Below are 19,930 nucleotides of genomic sequence, written 5' to 3'. Positions count from 1 at the left end.
GGATACAATAATCGAAAATACATCCAGAAAGAAGGTGTATGCATAGGCTCGTCGGTCGCTCCGTTGTTAGCTGAGATATACCTCAACAGTTTGGATAGAGTGTTGTTTGACAGGATAATTGAGTTGTCACCTAACGTGGGCTTAATCAGAAGTTATGTAGATGATATTTTTGTCTGCACGTTTGAGGAAGGAAGATCGGAGTATCTTGAAAGGCTTATTAGGTCAACGGCCCCGAAGTTGCATTTCACAGTAGAAAAACCAGAAGAGAACATGTTGCAGTTTTTGGACTTGCGCATTCAGGTGAAAAAATGGCTTATGTTGGGAATATGGTATGAAGATGGCTAAACCGGTGCTTCCCAAACAAAGTTGTCACTCTAAAATTGTTAAGGCGGGAGTTGCGAAATCATTATTTGGTAATGCGCTAAAAAGGTCATGTACCCACTTCATGAGTCAAGCTTTAAAAAGACAATGGGGAATACTGGAGGATGCGGGGTATGAGGAAACTTTTCTAAAACGACAACTTACTATTCAAACCAGAGACAAGCGGGATGAACCAAGTGTGAGGAACCGACGAGTTGCTATACCGTATTTTCACGATATTTCCCATAACATAAAAACGTCGGCGAAAAAGTTTGGCGTAGAAACAGTGTTCACACCCGATTTTAAGTTATGCAAACTTACACCTTTTGAATCGAAACAGGGAGTTTGCCAGAAGGCACATCGCGAAAAGTCGGTACCGTGTGAGAATTCTGTGGTTTATGATATTCCTTTGGAGTGTGGATTTAAATACGTAGGTTAGACGTCGAGATGTCTAAATGATAGACTGACGAAACACAAACAGAATGTGAAAAACAACGCGTCTAATTCCAAGTTAGCCAGACACCTTCTAGAGCGTAATAATTGTAAAGCCAACTGGTCTGAAACGGAAGTAATTCACAAAGAACGTAATGATATGAAACGTGTAGCTCAAAAAACGATTCCCATGAAAACGTCTGGCAACTGTATAAGTCCGGCGTCATTGCAGATTGGGAACGAATGTAAACAATTTCGACGCTTGCAAAGTTTTTCTTCTTCTTTTTTTGTGCTAGCGGTGTTTATATGTGTATCCTTGGACTTGTTCGAGAAAGTCGCAGTGTTTAGCCAAATGTGGTTCCTTTGTAGGAGGGCAATGTCGTTCTCAGTTTTAGAGATGGCCCCAGTTCCGGCTCTTAGCAGTGTATAGCATTGTTTCTTTGGACTAAGTGAGTTGTTAGAGGAAACGCAACTTTGAAGGTCGAACCCTTTCTTCGTGTTCTGTAGTGATTCACCTACGTTCGCCGGGTGGCGAACGTACCGTGAGGAGCTGTGAGTGTGAGTGCCGTGAGGACCGTGATGACCTGTGAGTATGAGGACCGTGAGGATCTGTGAGTGTGATGACCTGTGAGTCTGAGGACCGTGAGGAACTGTGAGTGTGAGTGCCGTGAGGACCGCGATGACCTGTGAGTATGAGGACCGTGAGGATCTGTGAGTGTGATGACCTGTGAGTGTGAGGACCGTGAGGAGCTGTGAGTGTGAGTGCCGTGAGGACCGTGATGACCTGTGAGTATGAGGACCGTGAGGATCTGTGAGTGTGATGACCTGTGAGTGTGAGGACCGTGAGGAGCTGTGAGTGTGATGACCTGTGAGTGTGAGGACCGTGAGGATCTGTGAGTGTGATGACCTGTGAGTGTGAGGACCGTGAGGAGCTGTGAGTGTGAGTGCCGTGAGGACCGTGATGACCTGTGAGTATGAGGACCGTGAGGATCTGTGAGTGTGATGACCTGTGAGTATGAGGACCGTGAGGATCTGTGAGTGTGATGACCTGTGAGTGTGAGGACCGTGAGGAGCTGTGAGTGTGAGTGCCGTGAGGACCGTGATGACCTGTGAGTATGAGGACCGTGAGGATCTGTGAGTGTGATGACCTGTGAGTGTGAGGACCGTGAGGAGCTGTGAGTGTGAGTGCCGTGAGGACCGTGATGACCTGTGAGTATGAGGACCGTGAGGATCTGTGAGTGTGATGACCTGTGAGTCTGATGATTCGTGATGACCTGTGAGCGTGATGACCGTGATGATCTGTGAGCGTGACGACCGTGATGATGACGGCGAGTGAGTTTTGGTTTTGCGTTGAACCGTGAGGGTGTGTCCGGGTGATGATCCTATTTTGAATAAATCGTGATCGTGAGTGGGTGTGGGTGTGCGTTCTGATTGAGGAAAAAATGGTGATCGTGAGTTTGAGTGAGGACAGCTTAAAATGCCGGCCTATGCTCTCAACCACGAGGATATAAGATTCAGCAGAGTGCGCCTAGCTGGGCTTTGCCTGCGGGCGAACTCGGATAGCTCGGGGGAAACGTTGGGGGATCGCCGCCGCGGTTACGCGGATCCATGTTTTTTCTCCTGCGGCCTGAACTCGGCATGAGCGCAAGCAGCGCAAAGGAAAACCTTCTGTACCAAAACAGCTAAACTTTGGCTTTAAATCGTAATCTGGATTTTGAATTGTAAAACTAGTTTGCCAAACGCAAGTCCCGAGATATCACGAGTGATTGCCGAAAAACCGCCAACCGTCAACCGGCAGTGTGAATGCGCCATAACGGTTTCACACTCTTGTGAGTTGGAGCGGGGTGGCGCCAGCGTGCAAATTGCCCCCTACCACTTCCGGTTCTGGGCTAGACGGCGGGTTTTGCAGCATTTGCGATGTCCAATATGCACGCTGTCTTCTGGAAATGGCCACTTACCCCTGTGAAACTTAATTTACTACTTAGGATAAAAGGATGATGAGCTAATAATTAGGACATATACTTGAATCGGAAGTGTGCCGAGGGGCTACCTAATAGATAACGCCACTGAATTTGTTGCAAAAAAAAATGGCGAATGCAGCGTTGTTTTGTACGTGTTCGTAGGTTATTCGAATTTGATGTAATATTTCAATTGTATTTATTCTCCAGTTCTACTATTGTGCTCTGTACAAATTATGGTGATATCCTAGGCCTTGTGTTCCCGGCACCGACTACACTCACTGCCTGCTGTACCTGCGAAGCGGGCGGTGACCTCTACCACAGATACATTCACGATAACCTGGCGCCACCACACGGAAGCCACCCGGACTTTTTGGCCGCCGCCTTTGTATTGCCCGTGATTGAATCATGAAAAGGTAAAGTGATTTGTTTTCTTTTTATAAACATTTAGACGGCCGGAAATTAGCCTGCTCTATCAAATGTCGGATGTCTCCGTTGCAGATGAGGAAGTTTACCAGTTCAGTACTACCGCTGGCTTGGTGTCTTCAGCGTGCGTCACGCTGTAGTGATTGATACACGAACGTACGCCGGTGCGATTCTTATTCAGACAAATACCCCCTTCACATGGCCAGCATGAAGAGAACTTTAACATAGTACTTTTGCAATCAGCGGATGCCACCTGCGGAGGATTGCGAACGATTTCCCGTCGTCAAAAAACGACCCTTAGCTAGAGGAACCTTTATGCTCGTCTGAATGGGGTATTTAACGGGCAGACGAGGGGATCGACCTTAGAAGCACGCCTTTCTGCAGCGCGACCTTTTGCTCTACGCACCCCTAGCTGCGCTGGCGAAATCGGTAACCCTTGTTCGAGCTTAATGTAGCCAACCATTTGCTTTTGCTGTTCGCTCCGTCGCAAAGTGCCCATCCTTAAACATCTGTGGGGGTTCTCGAGGCGTATTTACGAACTCATGTATGTATCGACGCTATCCCAAAGTTACATTGAGTGCCTCACGAAAGGAAGGGTGCGCCATACCATGTTGCCACGTGCTGCGCTTTGCAATAGACAGCACACGTTGTTTTTCACTGACACTGTACATGATGTCATTAGCGAGGCTTTCCTTTCCTTTTACGTATACTTCCCTAGAGGCAGCATGTAAAAGTTTGGGAATCTTGGTGGCTTCATCCATGTCACGCGATGCCTCTGGTAGACGTTGGCATACTGGAGACGCAAGTGGTAGGCTGCAACAAAATGAAAGTATACAAGCTATTGAGCACACTGGTACGGCACACATTACGAGTAATCAAATTATTTGCAATAAATTACTTTTGGGATTCATTTTGTAGTCATTTGATTACATTTATTAGGAAGTAATCGCAAAATTATTCTGTTTACCTTTGGAAGTACAAAATCACTTGTAACCCCTACTTCCCCCCCCCCCCCCCCCCCCCCCTACCCTTTCTAATGGCGGGGACCTGATTCCTGTCGGAGACCTGATTCCAGGATTCCCTGCGAGGAAATCCTGGAATCAGGTCTCCGACAGGAAAATGGTTTTCCGACATTGGCAGATAAGAATATGAGTAGTTTATAATTTGCTGATTCTCATCCAATAATGAACAGTACGAAAAAACCCACCGCTTTCAAACGGCAAAAAATTTGTCGTTTTGAAAATATTTCAGGGAATCGGAAACGTAATGGGTATTCCATTAGGTAACGGCCAATTACTATTCTTCTCGGGTAATAAAGCCATATAACTGAATGATTTCTAACCGGGAGTAATTGTGAGTGTATTCGATTATACTTCTTTCGAGCAACGGGTACGAGACTGTGATAGAGATGACGCGATATATTTGGCCAGCTATATCAATCAAGTAATGACGCGAAACGGCTCTTTTTTTTTTCTTTTTTTGCTTTCTGGAGAATCCTTATTGACCGAAGCTGCAACGGTAGATTTTGCGGCGTTGATATATGTTACGGCTGGAAGCTGAGCTATACTCAATTTCACCTCAGGAACCGTAATAAAAAACAAAAGTCCGGCTCCTCGCGCAGCATTACTAATTTCAATAATTATGTAGAGTATTAAGATAAGTGCAGATGCATTTTAGATTAGATATTTGTCATCTTTTTGAGACGTACACGTTTCAAGTGCCAAAAGCATCGTTTCTTCCTTCGACAACCAAATCTTGTAAGAACTACTTCTCGCGGCGTAGGAACAATGTGCAAAACTCTTTTTTTTCTTTAGGTGAAAACGAGTACATTTAGCTCATTACTTTAATATGATGCCAGTTGAACATGAAGTTCCTCCTTATGTTTTCTTTCTTCTTGTTCAACTGGCATAATAAAGAAGATGTGTATGTTATCTTTATTTAGGTTATAAAAATAAGCAGAGCATGTTTTTGCAATGTTTAGCCATTGACAGCGCAAACCAACCACCGGCTAGCTGCATAACAAACCGCACTGCACCAACTCCAGACATGACATTTAGAAACGGTTATGTATCAGTCAGCTGAAGACCAAACTGCGCACGCCCAGAAATACGGTGAACGCCGTGACTTCGCGCTTTCGACACCGCTTGATTGTCCCCTCAGATTAAACCGACGACTCGGTTCAGGCATAAGGTATAGCTATATTATGGATCACCTTATCACTAGGAGACTTGCGAAATGCCTGAAGTGGCACAGACTTGGCGGTGTTCCAAGCCTTACTAGAGGGGATCCAGAGTACCCTTTCGTGGATTGCATCACGTAACAACACAAATAAGTTCTCAAACGCCAAGGTACAAAGCCTTTACTCTAGAGTGTGTTGCAATAATTTGTATCTGTATTTTATATACTGATCAAACCGTCATATGCAGAAGGGCCACGTCTTTTCGAAGCGTCGTCAAGTCGGTGTTTTTCGCTTTTTCTTTCTTGGTACAACACGGAGAATACAGATACGCACAGACTCAGCCCAGGGAGCACCTTATCTGCTGTCTCAAACCGCGTTGACACGAAACGCGTGCCATTATCTGTAGTTCGGGGGGGGGGGGGGGGGGAGGGGAGGGGAGGGGGGTGCAGGTGTTTGTGATGTGTCCAACCTTGCCGCCGCCTTCCTCCCAGTCCCAGGGCAAGTCTGCAAACGTCAGAAACTGAGCTGGGAGTTCGTAAAAATGAAACTCCGGCATTAACGTTGGAAGATGGCTTCTGAAACTCCAAGAGAGCAGGGAGAGCAGTCGTCAGAAGCGGTCAGAGACCGCGATGTCATTCGGCCGGAGGACGACTCCACAGTAACATCCATGGAGAGGATCCCCAGCCTAGACGGTGTTTCGGGCCGTTCGGAAGCTACTGTTTCCCGCCTCCGGTGGTTTTTGCGGCGTTCATGGATCACGGCAGCTGGCGATTCCTCGGGCGGCCCCGCCGCTCCGGCGGGCCGGGGGTGGGAGCCGAACCAGCGACCCGTCGGCTTCGTGCGCCGCCGCCCTTACAAAATTTTGTAGTTAAATTCTTTTGAATTTTTGTTCAAAATTTTCTGGAGTCGTATTGAATTTCTTTTTAAACTTTTTTGATATTTTTTAGACTTTGTTTTGACAACTTGTTTAACTCCTAGCTAAAATTGGCCACTTAATTTTTTTTTAAATTCCTTCTTACATACATTCTTTTGAATTCCTTCTTGCATATATTGTCACGGGTGGTGACTAATAAACAAGAAATAAACAGGAATAAATAAACGTTTAATGTGGCGAACTTGTGCCAAAAAAATAAAGAAGGAGACAGAAGAAAGCAGAGCGTCGCGGGCGTCGAAGTCGGCGTGTCAGCAGAATCGAGCGCTAGGGCGAGACTGACTCGACAAGGTCGCCGGCGGCCTCTTATCTAGAGTGCGCCGCTATCTCGAAGATTCGGCGAAAGCGGTTCGAGCGTCGCGTGATTGGGGCGAGAATGAACACGTACTTTCTAGAAAACAAAAGCAGGGATAAATGATAGAAGTTACGTGCGGTACATGAATAAACGGGAACTTTCTGGAGGACCGTGACCGAGCGTTTCTTTCTCAGCCTTGCGCGCGGCATTACTCCCCCCTTTAAAAGTGCATCGCCCCGATGCAGTGTAAAACAAATCAAAATAAAAAAGAACGATAAACTAAAGAGTCTTTTGGAGCACAAAAGGTCCACAGTCCTATCGAGCGTAGTACGGCTTCAGGCGCACGACGTGGACGACCTCAGGTCGTGGTGGGCGGCGTGACGATGTTCGTGTTCCGTCGGGCATCACCTCGTAGTTCAGCTCGCCGAGGCGACGAAGTACCTTGTATGGTCCAAAGTACCGTTTCAGCAGTTTCTCACTGAGGCCACGGCGACGGATGGGTGTCCAAACCCACACCCTGTCTCCGGGCTGGAAGTGAACGTCCCTGCGACGAAGGTTGTAGCGGCCCGCGTCGGCGCGTTGCTGGTCTTGAATCCTGAGTCGGGCGAGCTGGCGGACTTCTTCGGCCCGTTGAGCAGCCACCTGGGCGTCGTCGCTCTCACTGTCAGCTGGCTCATGGGGCAGCATCGCGTCCAGCATGGTCGTTACTTTGCGCCCATGCACCAGTTGAAAGGGTGTCACTCCGGTGGTCTCTTGTACGGCCGTGTTGTAGGCAAATGTGACGTACGGCAACACCTCGTCCCATGTCTTGTGCTCCACGTCGACGTACATGGAGATCATGTCGGCGATGGTTTTGTTGAGTCTCTCCGTCAGCCCGTTGGTCTGCGGGTGGTACGCCGTGGTGCGACGATGGCTGGTGTGGCTGAGACGAAGGACTTCTTGCGTCAGCTGGGCCATGAATGATGATCCACGGTCTGAGATCAGGACTTCGGGAGCGCCGTGCCGGAGGACAATGGACTCGATGAAAAACTTGGCGACTTCAACAGCCGTTCCTGATGGAAGGGCTTTTGTCTCGGCGTACCGCGTGAGATAATCGGTTGCGACGATTATCCATCGGTTTCCTTGCGTCGACGGTGGGAAAGGTCCGAGTAAATCCATACCGATTTGCTGGAATGGGGCAGATGGCGGCGCAATAGGCTGAAGAAGTCCTGCCGGTCTCGTCGGTGGCTTCTTCCTTCGTTGACACTTGTGGCAAGATCGGGTGTAGTGGTGTACTGTCTTCGCAAGCTTGGGCCAGTAGTACTTTTCGCGTATCCTCGCAAGAGTCCTGCTGTAACCAAGGTGTCCCGCCGTCGGGTCATCGTGGCAGGCTTGAAAAATTTCTTCTCGAAGACTGGACGGGATCACCAACAGCCACGCCGTGTTGCTGTCGCTGAAGTTCTCCTTGTACAGTACGCCTTGTCGGATGGAGAAGGTTGGCAGTGTTCGAACAAAACCGCGGGGAACGGCGCTTCCTTGCCCCTCTAGGTGTTCGATGAGTGCTCGCAGCTCAGGGTCGTCTCGTTGGAGTGCTGCCATGTCGCTTACATCCAGAGCGCCGAGGAAACACTCATCGTCGTCCTCTTTGGTGCAGGCAGGACCGGCCTCGACTGGGGCCCTTGACAGGCAGTCGGCGTCATTGTGCTTCCGGCCGGACTTGTACACCACGGCCATGTCGAACTCCTGCAGTCGTAGGCTCCACCGAGCGAGGCGTCCGGAGGGGTCCTTCAGATTCGCCAGCCAGCAGAGTGAGTGGTGGTCTGTGACTACGCGAAAAGAACTTCCATACAAATATGGGCGAAACTTTGTTATTGCCCATACGACAGCGAGGCACTCCTTTTCGGTCGTTGAATAGTTCCTCTCCGCTTTAGACAGCGTCCGACTTGCGTATGCGATAACTCGCTCGGCTCCGTCCTGCACTTGGACTAGTACCGCACCCAGTCCGGTGTTACTGGCGTCGGTGTGGATCTCGGTTTCAGCAAACTGGTCGAAATGGCCAAGAATCGGGGGCGTCTGGAGTCTTCGTTTGAGCTCGTCGAATGACCTCTGGTGTTCTTCTGTCCACTCGAACTTTACGGCGTCCTTCGTGAGGTATGTCAGCGGTGCGGATAGCTTGGCGAAGTCTCGAACAAAGCGCCTGTAGTAGGCACAGAGTCCGAGAAATCTTCTCACGGCCTTCTTGTCAGACGGCGGCGTAAATGCAGCTACGGCGCGGGTCTTCTCGGGGTCAGGTAGAACACCCTTGTTGTTCACGACGTGGCCAAGGAACTTTAGTTCCCCATAGGCGAACCGACACTTTGTTGGCTTGAGTGACTGGCCGGCGGTCTTGATGGCTTGCAGCACGGCTCGAAGTCGTCTGAGGTGTTCGTCGAAATCTCGTGAGAATACCACGACATCGTCCAGGTAGACGAGGCAGCTCTGCCATTTCAGACCTGCCAGCACGGTGTCCATGACGCGCTGGAAGGTGGCTGGTGCTGTACAAAGTCCGAACGGCATCCTTTGAATTCGTATAGTCCGTCGGGAGTGACGAAGGCAGTTTTCTCCCGGTCACGTTCGTCGACTTCAATCTGCCAATAACCACTCTTCAGGTCCATCGACGAAAAATATCGGGAGTGGCGCAGTCGGTCTAACGTATCATCGATGCGGGGGAGCGGATAGACGCCCTTCTTTGTCACGGCGTTCAGTCGACGATAGTCCACGCAGAACCGCAGGGTTCCGTCCTTCTTCTTTACAAGGACGACTGGGGACGCCCATGGGCTCCTTGAGGGTTGAATGATGTCGTCGTCGAGCATCTCCTGGACTTGATCTTGAATCACTGTCCTTTCCTTTAAGGAGACCCGATACGGCGACTGGTGGACAGGAAGTGCGTCGTCGTCGGTAACAATGCGATGTTTCGCCATTGGTGTTTGGCGAATCTTTGATGTCGTGGCAAAACAGTCACTGTATTCGGCAAGGAGATCAATCAGTTGCCGGCGCTTCGTAGCTGGGAGCTCGGGGTCAATGTCGAGCGGCGGCGGCGTCGTGCTTTTCTGCTGTGGCGACGAGGTTTCCTCGGAGATTGCGGTGACCACCGCTGGCGCTTGAAGCTCCTCGACGTGGCCCACGGTGGTACCCTTCGTTAGGTGCTGCGGCTCCTCTCGAAAGTTCGTCACAAGAACAGTTGTACGTCTTTCTTGGAGATCCGTTACGCCTCTTGCGACGCCAATTCCTTTTTCGAGGAGCAGTTGGACGCTGCCTTCCAGAAGAGCTTCACCGTGCATGGCGGCGTCAGCCATAACGGTGACGAAAACACTCGACCGCGGCGGTAGGTTCACATGGTCGGCGATAACTCGGATCGCGGTTGATGTTGTGTTGGTCTCTACCGGCGGTAAAACAGGTTTCCGCAGCGTCAACTGGTTTGCCCCGAGGTCGATGACGGCTCCATACTCGCAGAGAAAGTCCATTCCGAGGATAACGTCCCTCGAACAGTCTTGCAGAACGACGAACTTCACAGGGCACGTTTCACCGTGGATCTCGACGCGAGCAGTGCATCTCCCGACTGGCGTGATGAGATGTCCTCCGGCGGTTCGTATTTGGGGTCCATCCCACGGCGTCATGACTTTTCGCAGGCGGCGAGAGAGCCTCCCACTCAAGACTGAGTGTCTGCTCCGGTGTCCACGAGTGCCGATGAGTCGAGGCCGTCAATAACAACGTTTAAGTTGTTGGACGCCGAAGCAGGAGCGTCGTTGTGATGCGTATCGTCGGGAGAGTGGGAGCGCTCCGTCGTTCGTGGAGGCTCTTTACGTCGGTCGTCTTCGGCAACTCCACCTCCAGGGGTTGCCGCGCCTAGTTTCCCCGGCGAGGAGCGAGGGGCGACAGGCTTTCACGTCGGGGTCGGTGCATCGGCGAAGCTGGACGTCGCGGTGACGGCGACCGGAACTCTCGGCGGGACGCAGGCTCGGGGGACTGGGGTCGTCGCAGGTACTCGTCGATCTCCCGAGCGCGTTCACCATACCGGGGACGCGGGTCGCTTGGGTGGAATCCGCGCAGCCCGAGTCGACGGTATGGGCATCGGCGGTAGGAGTGGTCTGCCTCCCCGCAGTGGAAGCACAGAGGGCGTCGGTCGGGCGTTCGCCACACATCGGTCTTCCGGGGTGCACGGGGCTCCTGGCTGGCGTACTGGGGCTGGTCGTCGTGGCGTCGGTCGTGCTGCGGCGCAGGAGACTGGCGTCGGGGCGGCGCGACATAGGCGCGAGGAGGAGGCGGTGGCCGTCGGGCCACTGCGGCGTAAGTTAGCGCGGGTTCTTTTGAGACTGCTGCGCTGATGGGAGCCTCTGGTTGAATGGCTCTCTGCACCTCTTCCCGCACGACCTCAGCAATGGAGAGCGAAGCTGGTCGGTCCGCGGCGGGTAGTAGCCTTCGCAGCTCCTCCCGGACGACGTCGCGAATGATCTCGCGAATGCTTGGGATGCTGGACCCAAGGTCGCAAGCGGACGGCGGAACCGCGCTGACGCCGGGTAGCCTCTGGTAGTGGCTGGCTCGGGCTTGCAGGGCACGCTCGACGTTCGTTGCCTCGGCGACAAAATCTTCGACAGTTGTCGGAGGGCTGCGGACAAGGCCACCAAAGATGTTTTCTCTCACGCCCCGCATGAGGATTCGTAGCTTCTTCTCCTCTGTAGCCCGAGGGTCAGCGCGGGCGCTCAGGCGCAGGACGTCCTCTACGAAGCCGGTGACACTCTCGTTGGGGCCCTGGGTTCTGGTTCGCAGTAGGTCCTCGGCTCTCTCTCGGCGGTGGTGGTTGATGAAGGTAGCCTTGAGATCGTTCTTGAAAATGTCCCACGACGTCAGGGAGGACTCATGATTCTCGTACCAGTGCTTGGCAGTCCCCTCAAGCGAAAAATAGACATTGTGTAGGCGCTGCTCGTCTGTCCAGCAATTGTGGCGGGCAACGCGTTCATACTGGTCAATCCAGTCTTCGACGTCTTCGTACTGCTCGCCGTGGAATGGAGCCGGTGTCCGAAGAGCGACGGGTAGGTAGACGACGGCAGGAGCGGCGGGGGTCTGCGACTGGTTGGCCATCGTCGGCTGCCTGGTCCTGGGTGGTAAAGGTCCGTATTCCGGGTGTAGCCCTTGGGTTCGGCGACTTGATCGAGTCTCGATCTGGTCTTCGTTGGGTCCTCGGGAGCTTGGGTTCGGACTTGCAGTGCGGGAACTCGGGGGGCTGCGCTGCACGAACATGCGGTACCCCGCACCTCCACCAAAATGTCACGGGTGGTGACTAATAAACAAGAAATAAACAGGAATAAATAAACGTTTAATGTGGCGAACTTGTGCCAAAAAAATAAAGAAGGAGACAGAAGAAAGCAGAGCGTCGCGGGCGTCGAAGTCGGCGTGTCAGCAGAATCGAGCGCTAGGGCGAGACTGACTCGACAAGGTCGCCGGCGGCCTCTTATCTAGAGTGCGCCGCTATCTCGAAGATTCGGCGAAAGCGGTTCGAGCGTCGCGTGATCGGGGCGAGAATGAACACGTACTTTCTAGAAAACAAAAGCAGGGATAAATGATAGAAGTTACGTGCGGTACATGAATAAACGGGAACTTTCTGGAGGACCGTGACCGAGCGTTTCTTTCTCAGCCTTGCGCGCGGCAATATTTTGTTGAATTCCTTTTGACGGAACCGCAGATTAACGTTAAAAAAACACTCAATTTTTTAAATATATTTTTGAATTTCGTTAGGAAATAGCGTCTTTTTGGTACATACACATCTCACAAAGGAGCAATGTAAACAAACACAAACACCATCAAGCACTCAACACCAGAAACACAGTTCTGTTGACAGCACCAGAGCCTTATATAGCCTACATATTGAAGGTAATCATTTGGCCGGTGACCACCTCAGCACTTACTAAGTTTCCAAGTCTCCGGTCGCCTTCCCGAAAGTCTGTCAAAGGGAAGACAGTGTTTCGAAGTTCGTGGACTCTATCTGTTACTAAAAGGCATTGGTACAACTAATAATAATTTCGTGTAGTCGCTAAAACAACATCCACAAAAACGGCTCATATAACAAATGCTATCGCTTCTCTGCATAGCACCACTCAGGACGAAGCCAGTCAAGGCGGTTGCTCCACTTTAAAATAGTTATTTTGCTCTTCTTTACTAGTTGAATAGGATCAATAATGCCACGATAGTCATTTACAAAGTGAGAACGGCTTGGCGTGTTTTTTGAACGCCTGGCCTCCAGCACGCGCCCCATGCCTTCTGTCGTGCTTTGACTGCGCAGTCGAGCTCGAGGGGCGCGAGACGTCGAGGAGTTGTCAAGGATAGAAGGCTCGCGCTGGAGGCAGGAGAACGGAAGCTCCTCCCTACGGTTCTCAACTTTTCAGAGACTATTGAGAAACTTAGTGACTTTTGACATTTAGTCAAGATGTATTTTGTTCAATAAAAAGTGAACAGAAAGTCTGTAGCTTTTCTTTTGACACTGGCTACAGAAAGTCAACTGAATAATTTAAACACGAACGTCTGCAGTATTTCTGATAACACTTTCAACAGGAAGTCAACAGAAAAAGATCCAACGTAGAGTTAATAGAAAGTCAATAGCTTTTCTTTTGACTCAGGCAGAAGAAAATAATAAAAAAAAAAGTTTCAACACAAAATCAACAAACTTTCTTTTGACCATGTCAACAGGAAGTCAGTGAAAAGAAAGTAATCAGAGTGAACAAGAAGTCAACACATTTTCAATAAAAAGTAAAAAAAAAATAAAAAAAAACATCCGTCATATTGGACCCCGCACACGACCGCAGACCAAATAAAATAATAAGAAATGTCTCTTTTTGTAAAGTAAAATAAATAAATATTATCAATAAGGTTTCTTTTTATTTTTTAGAAAATAATCTACAAGAAAACGTCGTTACAACTGCTTTTTAATTTTTTATAAATAAGTCTACCAAAAAAATCTATTATTTTTCCTTTTGAATTTTTTTAGAAAATAACCTACAGAAAAACGTCTTTACAAGTTCTTTTTAATTTTTTTATAATAAGTCTACAAAAAATTCATTATTTTTTCTTTTGGAAGTTTTTTGACAATAGTCAAAACAAAGTGCGTTTATAAAGGAATTCAGTAGGATCGCGGGAAGTCAATAAGAAGTCTAAAAAAATTAAAAAGAATGTTGAGACCCGTTTTTGTAAGGGCGGGGCCGACAACTGCGCGGGGCTCCGCCCGCCCTTCGACTTCGCGACCCGCGCAGCGACGGACACCGCTCTGACCAGGGACCGGCTCTTCCCGACCTCCCCGTGACAAGTCCCGAAGGCCCTGCGAACTACGTGCACCAAGGAAACTACGCCACGGTGAGCGAGCGACTTCAACGCCGGGAACGTCATAGATGTATTTATTTGTCAACCCCAGCATGTAAGGGTCAGTACCGGACACGGTAGTTTTTTTTTTTTTTTTCCCTCTTTTATTTTTGTGAGACTTGATAGGCAAATTTGGTTTTTAGTCCTACCGAGGAGTGTTGGAACCGCGTGTTCCCCGTCTCCCTATCTAGGCCTAGCACACGCAGGCCGTGGGAGCGTTATGGCGACGTCATCCCGGATACGGGGGCAAGGTCACGTTCCTCGAAGAGGGCGTGTGTTCCCTCGCCCTTTTGGGTGAACTTGCCTCCGGCGCACCCTTGGGAAATGATTGTGTACGCGGCCCATCTGCGGAATAAGCCACACCATCTACCCCGGGCGCGTCCATTTTTCCGCTGGCTAGATAAGCAGCCCGCGAACGGCGGCCGTGACTCTCGTTTTGGAGGAAGCTCTCGTCGTGAGCCTCTTTCTTTTTGTGCTTCCCCTTCGTCCCACGAATCTGCCTAGTACGGCAGCGGGGGTCCCCTCCAGGTGAATCTAATACGACAGCGCCGACACTTTACCGTTCCTTTCATTTATTAGTTCTGCCGACGGGCGCAGCAGCGTGGTAGCACAGGAGCCAAATAAACCCGCTTCTTCGGTATTTTTTTGTTTCGGAGTGATTCCTCTCCTCGGAGACCACGGCAGCCTCCGGACGGACCCGGCCGAAGCAGTCCTCAGCAACGAGCTGCGGAGTGGGATAGACCTCGTGGTGCAGTAAGGCAAGTCGAATCCCACAATGTGTGCCAGTTTAAGGTGCTCAAGTTACAACCATAGCCTCCTCTATACTGACAAGGCCTAACAGATCGCCGTGAGACGCGGCCGCTAAAATTGAAAAAGGTAGAGCGGCAGACAACGGAACAACGGATGAGAGAAGAGCCAGTTGACGGGCGCCCCGCTGCGGTGACACGCCGAAACACACTCCTCCCGAGCGATGGAATGTCCACTCGTGCTCCTCGCGCTCCTTGCGCTACCCCTTCTTTTCTCGGTCGCAGGGTTTGAAAACCATGTTTCGGGTCCTCGCCGCTGCCAAAGCTGTGCGCTGAAAACCACGTTCCCCGAGAAATGCTCTTTGCTACCAGATCCTCGCGCTCCAAATCTGCGACCGGGCACTCTATGGCTCCGTCGTCGAACTGCCAGGCTTTTGTGAGTAAGGAGGCTATGGTACTACCCAAAACAAATCTTAACGAGTTCCTTTTCGCAGCGCCCCCTGGGCAACGCAGGAGGCCTATGCGCGGAGGAAGTCGTCTGCTTCTTGCACAGGGGTTGCGGTGACGTCAGAACGACGCCGAGCTTTGATTGGCTCTAAATGAAGCATAGTGAGTAGACCTCAAAGCAAGCTGCCTTGAGGTTTATCCACTATCTTTCATTCAGAAACAGTCATAGCTTGGTGCTCTGACGTCACCACAACCCCTGCAAAAGAAGCAGACGAACCTGCTCTCCGCATCGCGCCGATTGTGAGACGCTGCCAACGTGTCAGGGACACTCTGGTGGCTACGCGAACGCAAACTAGGCGACGCTGCGTGGGTTCAAAAATAAGCTCGCAAGTGGAGGAAAGGGTACGCATTTTGTTTTGGTGCTATATGCCTCCTGCTTTGCCCAGGGCAGTACAAACTTGTGTCTCGAACGGTGTTAAACGGGATCCCCGAAAACATAAAAAATCAAGACGCCACCAAAGCACAGGTTAAAGCTAAGACGCCAAGAGCTGGAATCGGGAGGCGACGTTTTAAGCGCCCCAAAGTAAAAAAAAAAAAAAATAAATCAAACCCAACGTTACTAGATTACCTCAGTTCCGAAACTGCCCATAGACGATGCTTCCAAAGCAGTATCCACTTCCACCAAGACCTACGTCCCGTCGTTCGATGCATGACCGTTTTGAGGGTGGCTGCTATGGTGACTGCAGTGTCTTTTATGGCATACAATGATGTCTCGTTAATTTGGATACCTCGTTTTTCCCAAAAGTCGCTCATAATTTTAGTTTTCCATATTAATGGGAAAAAATGCACGTACTTATCTATTTCGTTCCCCATAACTTCGACCATATAGCGTAGGATCTTATGTTTTGAAGCTCAGCGTCTAGATTTGTTACACTCTATGCAACACACAGTTTTGCAAAGAAAATTGAGCAGGCGCTTCAAGCGACAGCACGCGGACTGAAGCGGATTAAACGCGGTGAACGGGAGTTTTACAACTGATCTAGGGGGGATCGGTGGCCGAGTGGTCTAGCGCACAACAGCTCGGAGCACGTGGAGCGAAAGCTCGCGCTGCAGAACCCAGGGATCCTGGGTTCGAGCCCCACCCCTGCCCGTTTCGATCTGGATGAGCATCGTACCGGCGTGCGGTCGTGTATCACTACTGCGTGGTGCACGTTAAAGACCCCAGGCTAGCGGCTGTACCGCACTGGCTAAATTTCTCATCTACAGCTGGGAGACTCGTCGCCCCTGTGAGGCAGACCAAGTTCTAGGCTGTATAAACACACACACAACCCAATTTTTTTTACAACTGATCTACTCTAGTAATGTTGACCAAATCGTTGTGACGCCAGGTAATGTGACGTCACCACCCAGATTTAGAAGAGGCGTACCCTAGTGGTGGTGGTGACTACAAGGAAGAAAAAAAGCTCGCCGATGAAGTCGTTATCCGAAGCCCTATGGTGCCAAAACAGGCGAGCTTGTGCTACCCAACACGAGGGTAGTGCGAAGCCCAATCTGGTGAGCTTGTGCTACCTAAAGAGACGGCGCCACACTTTAAATCTTCAGCGCAAGAGTCCAGTTGGCTCGAGCCATGGTTGCCAGGGGCACCTTTTGAAAAGCGAATCGAAGACGCGCTTCGTCTGCTTCTGCTCTGGAAAGGTGTTTTGTCGTCGAAAAAAAGTTTCGCATTTTGACTACCACGTGTTATTTTGAAAACAAGGAGTTTTGTGACTCTTGCGTTTATCTCATCGCTAGCATTACATTTGTAAGGGATCTATGCCTTCGGCGACTGAAAGATAGTTTTGCGGCTCACTAAACAACTCTCTCTTTTGGCTGACACTTTATATTACATTCTGCACGAACGATCAAAGGTTTTTGTATTTCTCGTTAAATAGATTTCATTTAACTGATGCGACACTTACCAATAACTTCGGAAGTGTTTTTGGTAGGGACGGTGATACAGAGAAAAAGCTGGGCGTTCTCTCGGCCACTCGTAGGATATTTATACCGTTTGTGCAGCCGCCTGGGGAACCTCGGCACACAGTGCTGCAGCCAGACAGTCCTACCTTTTCCAACCATTAGTATTCCTGCTCAAAAAAAAGAAACAAACGATTCGAGGTGGTTTCTCATACCCCAAAACGCTCATTTGTTTTCGTGATGCTTCCTATTTTCAAGTGTGAAATGCTTTATCGAAATTTAGATTGAAAATTGGCATCACGTAACCTAAACGGCAACTCAGTTTGCCTGCTAAGTTTTGGGGAAAATTGATGTCACGTGACCTGATGCCCCGAGACCTACAGGCCAATTTTGTTTCCCGCTAAATCTCTCAGAAAGATTGACGTCATGTGACATATACACAAAAACTAAATTGGTATATAGCTAAGCTAACCTGACGTCAGGACATCTGACATCAATGTTTCTGACAAATATAGTGGTGAAACTGAATCTGTGTAAGGTATCCTAACGTCGTCGCATGACATCGACTCTTCCGCCTCACTCAGAGGGCAAAGTGTTTCCGTTTCCTAGCTAAATTAGGCGAGATAATTGATGTTACGTGATGACGTCACAAGACCTATGCACTGGTATATAGTTTCCCACCAAATTTTGCGGAGAAATGCATGAAATTATACACCAACACACGCCACGACGTTATAGTGTTGTAGAAGTGGGAGTGATGGCATAAGGGCGAATGTCAATGGGAGGCGCTGTGCCTAAAAAGGCGGGCGGCCGCCTGCGGCGCCGCAGTTGAATACTGGAGGAAAAAACGGCTGCATCGGTTGCTTCCTCTCGCACTAGCGGCCGTCGGGTGCCCTTGGCGGAAACCGCTCGTCCAAAATATTGAATGTGCTGGTAACCCCAAAGCATAAACTGCTGAAGTGATGGCATTTCATGTTGCCACTAGGCTGCATTTATTTGTTAAGTCACTCAATTGTGCCGGAGTACAGAAGCATGAGGCGGCAAGATACACGAAGCTCGATCAGTCAATCAGTATAGCTTTTTTGCCCAGTTTTGTCATCAGAAGTGACTGTTACTCTCAGTACATTCAGAAAACTCTACTTTTGTAATTGTGCCATGCCCTTCAGTGCTGCGGAACTAATTGTATCATTTCCCTAAATGCTTCCATGCGAGCATCTTTATTGCATTTCTTTTCGTGTGTGTATTGTCAGGGTGTTCGCCTGACGTAACGTTTTTCTCCCTTCGTTCGGTTTTATAGGATGCATAAAGTCGGATGCAGTTCTGAGCGTGCACATTTTCAAGCTAGTTTATTATTATTATTATTATTACTATTATTATTATTATTTTATGGTGTATGCCAGGGAAAGCTTTTTGGCTCTATATCATCTTCGTGATGAACTGAGACATTTTTTTGAGACATAGGAAAGTGAAATTGTCGGAAATTTTCCCCCTTATTTAATTGGTTGTGTTCTTAGCAGGATTTCTTTCTAAGTTTAAATAAACGTGTTTTATTTTTTTGTGGTCAGGACAAAAAAAAAAAGTTAGGATATATTTTAACCGAATAAATAACATTTTCATTTTACTTACCCGAATTAAATCTCTTCCGCTAGAAATTTATAAAAAACAGTGAGTGCGCAGGCGAGCTGGTGGATGGTTATCATGATGTAGAAAATCCAAGACCGTGGTAAAAGCAGGGAAACTTGGTCGAAGAAGAAAGACTTTTTTTATCACTGGATGTGTCTTCTTTAATGGCTGCCTGATATAAATATTTCCTGTCTCATTATTAGTTATTTCAAATACAAAATGAATACCCATGGGAGGCACACTGATACTGCAAACGGTAAAAAAATGTTTTTGAGTATTTTGTCGAGGAAAAGTGCTTAATTTAGTTCATTAGAGGATATACAAAAACCCATAACTATAATTGACGATAAAAGTATTGATCGGTTTTAGGACAAGGAATGTTTTATTTACACATAAACTCATTACTATCCATATAATCAGATTAAGATGTGATATATGAGCTTACTTGATCGTTTCAAGTTGCAATGAAATTTTGTTGGCGTACATGATCACCTGCATGCGCAGCATTTCCGTCCCTATAGTAGACCTGTCCAGTCTTCAGACTTAACTTAGGGAACGTTTGATCGACATCCAAGCTTCCGTTTGCAACGCAGAGCAACGACAGCGAGACACTGGTAGTCTGGGGCAGCGCTCTATTATTTAAATTGCTTTCACCGGAATAAATATTTTAATGCGAAAGCATTAACGGTTCAGTGGAGTGAAGCCGGAGTTGCCTGTAACCGTCTGTATTAGCGAAACAGCGGTTGAAGTCTGATTGGCCAAATGCAGAGCAACGCAGATGCTTCGTGACGGAAGCCGTCGGGGCGCTCAAGGTCAAAGAGGACGCGCCTCAGAAATAAAAGACAAAGAAAAGCACAGCAACACAGATGCATTATCTCGGAAGCCGTGAAGCCCGCGGGGTTCGCCGTGCCTCAGCAGGGGGGAGTGTGACGTCACCGCTGGAGCGCATTTGGCTCCATAGCAACGGCATCATGTTGCTAAGGAGACAGCCGAACTGCTGGCGGCGCTTTGGGAAGGGGGAAGGGGGAAGCCGGAGCGGCAGTGTGCGAAGTGAAGACGTGGCGCGCGGCTTTTAGGAATGCGTTGAGTGTGGAAATGGTTTCGCACTCCTACACGTAAACAGTCTTAAGCGTCCTCCTGTAACTCTTTTTTTTAATGCGGAAGTATTATTCGTTTTATGGAGCGAAGCCCGCATTGTCTGTAAACGTCTGTAGC

At 49.2% G+C, this 19,930-nt stretch overlaps 1 pseudogene; it reads right to left on the bottom strand.

Moving 5' to 3' along the window:
- Nucleotides 1-3,677: 3,677 nt before the first annotated feature.
- LOC8032361 overlaps nucleotides 3,678-19,930 on the bottom strand; it is a 42,027-nt pseudogene continuing 25,774 nt past the window's right edge.

The sequence above is a fragment of the Ixodes scapularis genome, unplaced genomic scaffold, assembly GCF_016920785.2.
Source record: "Ixodes scapularis isolate PalLabHiFi unplaced genomic scaffold, ASM1692078v2 PGA_scaffold6__148_contigs__length_123643588, whole genome shotgun sequence".
NCBI lineage: Eukaryota > Metazoa > Arthropoda > Arachnida > Ixodida > Ixodidae > Ixodes > Ixodes scapularis.
Note: the sequence above shows the minus strand (reverse complement) of the source record. Positions and strands in the feature narration are given on the sequence as shown.